Below are 7,000 nucleotides of genomic sequence, written 5' to 3'. Positions count from 1 at the left end.
GAAAGATGAGAGAATTTCTATCACTGGAATTTAGTATCCTTTATCGAAGTGTACAGGTGAATTTTTCCCCTCTGGTTAATCAGGAAGACTAAAGCTAGGAGGAGGGTCACACAAGGTCAAAGAGATGGAAAAAAGCTGCACTCTGCATTCCAGAGTACATGATCATATCTACTTATGCAAACCTCTGGGGACAGAAGGGGAAAAGGCTCTGGTATGCACAGATAAGATTTTCAAAGATCTTAAAGCAAAAAAAGAAAGTACTGAACCATTCAATCCACTAAGTGAAGGAAGATTAACCATAAGTGTCTGTCACTAGATAATGTAAATTTCTTCATATCTTTTTTATCAGGCAACCTTTGTACAATTTAAAATAGCCTTTACAACACATTTTGGCTTATTTCAAACTTAGACTGTATTTAAGCAAAGACACAGAAACTTTTGTAGGTTCAATCTCTTGCATAATTTCTAAAGTGATTTTACAATTAGTATTTAACAGATTTATTACTGCACAAACAAACCTAAGAGTTAAGCAAAACAAGTCTTAGGATTTCAGATGCTGTTGGGAAACTTAGGTATTGATGTCACAATTTTTCACCCAGGCTTAAGCCCTGAATATTTGGAGGACTTGTCAGCTTTAATGGGCATACAAGGAAGAGAAGTGTGGATGCAGTATGAAACCATTCTGCTCCTCTCTTCACATTTAAACATACCAGTGACTAGTCTGGGGTCTGAGGCTCACAATCCAGGAGAGACGGAAAGATCGGTTTTGCAATAGTTAGAAAAGTGTGGAGCACAGAGAGCATCATTAGAAAGCTATAGAGTGTTCCAGGAGTTTGTAGGAGGAATCTATTACATTAATTTTCTTGTCAGAGAATCTCAGTGGGCTTTGTGGGCAGCTGTACTCAGTTCAGGGGTGTGTGCAAGGGCAGGGGTGAACAGAATCAGTGTAGTCTTTTGTTTTAGACAGTGGACCAAGAACTTCACAGTGGTTAGCCTTGTCAGACACGGAGGGCAAAATTCTCTGCTTTGAAAAACGTGCTGATGGGCTCAGGCTCTCACCCAGAGACCCATCCTGGAAGGCAGTACTTGATGCGAGGAAGTCCAATGCAAACTGAGTGAGTTGGTCATCCTCCATGGGAAGTTGTGGCATTTGTGTACACCTGAGCAGATTGTGAAAGAGCTGATGGCTAGAGGTTGTCTGGCAGCCTCTCCTTCACCTGAGCATCGGGTATTTTCTATAAGGCGGTCTGGAGTCTGTGCCTGTTGATGGCACTCACTTCCTCCTTGGCCGTAGGTATTAAACCCTTCTGTAGTTAAATAAATTTGTCTCAATAAATGCCAGCTGTTGGCATGAGTGTTGGAATTTGATAAAAGTCAAAATATTAAGCCTGTGTCCACATTACCTATGTAAGGAATCCTTTCTCTGTCCTTTAGTTCCTCTATTGTAATTGGCTGTGCAGTTCTTAAAAGTATCATGGGCTTGTCTTTAGGGATAATACAGAGGAGAGATTTGGGGAGATTGGGGCAGGAATACTTTTATGTCAAGTTTAAGGAAAGGAGAGCTATAAGGGCAAGTTGGGAGCACAAATTTGAAGTAGGGAAGAGGAGCTATCCTAGTCATGGGAAGAAGGCGGGGTGTGAACCTGGGTTGGAGGGCTGAAAGCCCTGAGGGCTTGCTTGTTGCAAAGCACTGTGGTCCCATAGGCAGTTTTTCTCCTTCTTTTTATTCTTGACATCCGTGAGCATGTGCTGGATGCGGCGGAGTTCTTCACAAGAAAGCTTTTCCCTCCCTGGAAGGGAGAAAAGATGAAAGAGGGGCTATTAATGGCCAGAAAAGGTAGTGGCTGAGGTGAATTCCACAGTTCTTTGCCTTCTTAAAGCCTGGAGGTGAAAGCCTGGTTAAATAATTTGATGCACAGACCCTGGCCACTATTCTAATTAGCTGTGGTAAGCTGGCACAGAAAATTAATGATAATAAATTAACTCCAGAGAATTCCATTTTATGTGTTCAATTATTAATGGAATTATAGTATTATTAATGGTGTCAATTATTAATGGCATGAATAATTAAGAAATCACATCCATGCTATGATGTACAAGACTTCCAGTGTTGGGTAAATTGCTCAGAATAAATAAATAAACATGCTATGATTCAGATCTATAATGTTCAGCCTTCAATATTTTCCTCAGAAAATATGGGTATACCTGTCATCAGAGGTCCCTATTGCCAAATCTGCTCCACAAATCTTGTAGTATGAGAGAAAGGGATTTGGTATGAAGGGGTAATATTTCCTGGCAGTTCTAATCTTCCACCTATAGGGAAACCATGCCTGAAATTGTGAATGTGGAAAACTCTATGTGCTATTAGGGAGAACAGTATGGCTTCAGTAAATCCAGAAAAGTTGAGCAAGTTACTTAAAGATGACCATTCAGTATGGAGTTTAATTTGACTTGTAGCTCCCTATAATTAGGGAGCCCTTCTCAGTCCTTGTATTGGCCCAGGAGGTTTATATCTGTAATCCCATGGAAAAGTTATTGAAATTCTAGTGAGTTAGTGCCAATCTACTATTTCCAGTGCAACCCATTGTGAGAATAAAGACACTAAGCCATATTTACAGTTATGGTGAGCCAAAGGGTCATAAGTCTAGCTACGGAGATGGTTAACCAGAACAAAGGCCTCAACCCAGGGCCAAACTTGGGTTTTATTAATTCATCAAGAAAGGAGTGGCTTGAGAATGAGTGACTGTGAGAATGATGGGAAGTAGATGAATGTTGTGAGCTGGGCTAGGTAGGTGGCCTGAAATCACCTCTGCAATACGCAGAGAGGGTATGCAGAAAGAGTAATCTGCATAACAGAATTGAGATAGTATCTAATGTTTTTGGGCTAGGGTCAGTGCTTCAGCTCTAATATGTAAACTTTTATGCCATGGGAAGTCATAGCCTCTTATCTTGAGGCTTGATTCCAACATACAGCTCTCCATCCTGCCTCACGCTGGCTCACATGCAGGAGCTAAGAGGCCTGGAAAAACACTGCCCTGTTGATTTTGTTTCAAAGACTACACATCAGCACCTTGGCTGGTCCCATACGCATTGCTTAAGGCCAGTTGAAGGGATAAGGAAAAGTCCTGGCCAGCTCTGTATACATTGCTATGTGTAAATAGGGTCAGGTTCAGCCAAAATGGAGACAATTGCTCCTCCTTAAAGGAGAGTCACCCAGATGGTCCTCCACATAGCATCCTCCCCAAGCAGCTACTTTCACAGCTAGTGCAAATAAGATTGGAATTATTGTAAGTCTAAATGTGGAAGGAAAGTGTAGTGTAATTTCCATGTGGCATTCATTCACTAGTTGTATGAATGAATCTCTTGCAACATCTTGGAGTCTGTTTGATCATCTGTGTGTAGGGAACAATATTTATTTTGCAAGCTATGTGACAAATGAGTGGATGTATCATAAGGTCTCAACAAATCGATTGTTGCTGTTTTAGTTATTATGAAGAATTTGTGATTAAACTTGTACATTTTATAGGTGAAGAAATTGAGGGCTGAGGAATACATGTGGCTTGTCATTAAGTTTATCCTAGGGTGTCTTGCTTTAGCCCCTGTAGATTGTTATCTTCTTCAATCTTGTTCTACGTTCCAAGAGCCAACTTCCATGTATGACTTTGACAGGCCTCCAGTGCCTGGACACATCCTCATCCACGTGACGCAGCAGGAGGTAGGAAGAGGGAGGAAAATGTGGCCAGGGTACTGGCTTTCCTGGCTCCTTTCCTGTGTGGTCATTATCAGCTGGCTGCATAGCTCTATAAAAGGATACAATTATTTTCACAGTTCTTGACTACATGTTTTTCATTTTCAGGAATTCTAAACTTGATCCTACTGTTGGCTCCTTCCAGTCTATGAATGGTAACAAGTTTTCTGTAAAGAACTCTGAACTACTTCACTATCTTCTTGTGAAAAGCGTTCATCAAATTATCCTCCTTGGAGTGTGCCTGACGATGTTTGAGTCCAACTGATAGAGACAAGACCTGAATCCAGGACTCCTGGTTGTTACTGTACCATCTTTCCTCCATACTCACTTAACTTTCACATGCACATTAAACTGTCTGCTAAGAACAAATTCTGAGCTGGGCATAAGAGGTGTAAAATCAGGAATACCAGTGCCTGTACTCTGAAACACTGTGTGACTGTATTCTAATGCAAGGACTACCAATTAGTTTCTGTATAAATAGCCCAAGAGCAAATATTTCAGGAATTGGTCCATATATCTGTTACAACTACTGAACCTGGCCATTGCAGTGCAAAGGTGGCCATAGACAATGCGTCAGCAAATAATATAATATAAAAACTATTCTTTATTTGGTGAGCATACTGATAGGTTTTTCTGGTGCAGAAAGAAACAAAACAGAATAAAATGCCTTTATTGCAGGCATGGAGAACAACACAGTAGGAAGGAGGGACCTGGAGCTGCTGAAGGCCTGGCTGGGAGAACAATGGCTATATAGAGCCAGGCTGGAGGCGGGGTTTAGGGGGTGGACTGCTTGATTTGGCAGACTGGAATTGGGTGGGAGCTTGGGAAAAGGAAACAGGATACTACAAAAAGGGGAGTAGGAAGTTGTAATTTGACTCAGAGGAAGACTAGTGGGGCTTAGCACATGGCCTCCAGTGGGCGGCGCCATAGCAACTTAGCAGGAATCCTAGTGAGGCGAGAAACCCATCACATAGGAAACCAGACAACAGGCAGATTAAGCCTTCTGGTCATAGTTTGCTAATCCTTGCACTAAAATGTGAAGGTGGTACCGATAAGCAGAGTTAAGAAGGCCAGATGTTGGCAGGAGGAGGCTGGTAGAGGATTTATAAAGGATATGAGATTTACACAGAGAATTGATAAATGATAGAATTTGGCAGAGAACAAGAGAAGAACTTTTAAGGTACAATTAATGAACAAAAGCAAAGAAGCACAGAAGTACAAGATATACTCAGTGGTAGGGCTGAACTGGAGCCCTTAGGGTCAGTCAATGATTTTAACACATGTATCACATGCCAGGTCTGTTTAATCTTAGAAGCCAAGTAGGATGGGTTCTGGTTAGTACTGAGATTGAAGATGGAACTAGTAGGGCAGAGAAAACAAGTAGAGCTGTGATGAAGAGAAAAGACCCTTGCAGGGGGGAAGATCTGAGCCATGTCCTAGAGGACCGGATCCTTACTGAGATGTAAGATCCTTACTGAGATGTAGACTTAGGGTACAGAAAAAAATGAATAGTGAGGTGTTAGGCTACAGCTTTATGGAGACCTGACTGTAAAACCCAACACTGCCACGTTTAAGCTGAATGATTACAGGGAAATTATTTAACCTCTCTGAGCTCATTTCTTAACATGCAAAACAGTCATCATAATAGCCCCAGGTTCATCACAGCAGAGAGAATTAAATGGCGTATTGCATACAGACTGCTCTCAGCAGGGCTGGCTCATGATCAGTGCTCAGCGAAGGTTTGCTATTATTAGCATTATCATGATTAGGCTCATTGACCAGCCTGGCTCCCACAATGTGTTCTCCAGTCCAAAATCAGAGCACTCCTTGCCATTTGCTGATGGGGATGGCAGCTGGAAAGTTGGCAGCCCTGAAGAGAACATAAGGTTTTCCTTCTAGCACACTGATAGTATCAGCTCTAATGAATCTACTCTGGCAAAACTCCATTCCTTTGGACCTGGAACTTACAGACTTCCAGGTCACTGGACATGGAGCCAAGCCTGTACTGCTCCAGTTTAGACAATACTTCATAAAGTGTTTGAGGAAACAGTGTACCTATTGTTACTTAGCAAATACATTCTTTTTCCTGTTTAGGCTGCAAAAGAAGAGTACAACATTTAGCCAATTTTTCTTCTTAACAATTCTCTCCTGATTCTCCTGGCTACTGGCCTTTAGCTTTCAGGTATTGTATCCAATCTGTAAGATAAAAAGAAAGATAGAGACAAGTGAGCATTTTGGGTGAATTACTTGAAATAAATACATCCCATCTTTCCTAAGGATGTCAAACTTACACATTTGAATACAATATTTGAGAAGCCATATATTTCACTCCTGAGACACTGTCAAGGGAACTGACCTGTGGTGAGGAAGAGCACTGATTACATATTTTTTAAGAGAAAAAATAATATTTAATTACCACTTTAGCCTTTAGTTGAATTATTAAACAGACTTCAAAGACATCATTGAGGGTAATAATTTTAACTCCATTATTTGAAACACATGAAAACTTCTTTTATAAAAGTAACAAATGTTCACTGTACAACTTTTGGGATAAAAGAAAAAGCTACAGAAAAATAGAACAGTTACTCATAACCCTGAATTCTTAAGTTGCGTTTTTAAACACTAGTTATGTATGTTCTTCAAAATGTTCTTATTTCCATATTGTGAAACTGAGTAAGGAAGGGGAGGCCTGAAAAACAGTACTGCTTGAGGATATAAAAAGGTTGAAGTTGAGGAAGGCAGAATCAGAGCTCAGGTGTAATTTGTGGGTATGTTGTGCTATTGCCTTCACTTCTACTCTCATGCAGAAGTCATGTGTTTGTCCCTCACTTAAACCTGAGTAGGAGAAGCTTCCAGCGAAGCACTCAGAATGCAGGATACAGGGAACCCTGGGGAGCTGGTATGTGCTCATTTGCAGACCTAAGTCTGGCTAGAGTTTCCAGCATCCAGGAGGCATACAGTGAACCATAGTAGGAGGGATTTCAGGGATAAGAGTAGGCTGGGCTGCTTTGAAAGGGTCTATGCCCAAGAAGACTAGTTGAAAGGCCTAAGTGACTCAGTAGAGAAAGCGACCAGAAGCTCGGGGGCTGAGGCTGAGGGCATGGGAAGGTGACATGAGAGACAGGGCAGGTAACTGGAACTGTGGGTAAAGGCAGCTCTAGCAGCAGCTCTCACCAGCAGTGCCTGCAGAGCTGCTAGTGAACCAACAGATGCTCTTTGAAGAGAAGTCATTCTTTTTTTTTTTTTTTTTTT

At 41.4% G+C, this 7,000-nt stretch overlaps 1 long non-coding RNA gene across 1 annotated transcript in view; it reads right to left on the bottom strand.

Annotated features, from left to right (window-relative positions):
* Positions 1–354: 354 nt before the first annotated feature.
* LOC102006222 overlaps positions 355–7,000 on the bottom strand; it is a 22,685-nt gene continuing 16,039 nt past the window's right edge. Inside the window, exons 2-4 of the long non-coding RNA XR_263079.1 lie at positions 6,040–6,104; positions 5,804–5,944; positions 355–1,790 (exon numbers count right to left, since the gene is read on the bottom strand). This is a non-coding gene — a long non-coding RNA (uncharacterized LOC102006222). The remainder of the gene's footprint in view (positions 1,791–5,803; positions 5,945–6,039; positions 6,105–7,000) is intronic.

This window comes from Chinchilla lanigera, unplaced genomic scaffold, assembly GCF_000276665.1.
Source record: "Chinchilla lanigera isolate Chin_1 unplaced genomic scaffold, ChiLan1.0 scaffold00060, whole genome shotgun sequence".
Lineage (NCBI taxonomy): Eukaryota > Metazoa > Chordata > Mammalia > Rodentia > Chinchillidae > Chinchilla > Chinchilla lanigera.
This window is presented reverse-complemented; position numbering and strand designations above follow the sequence as displayed.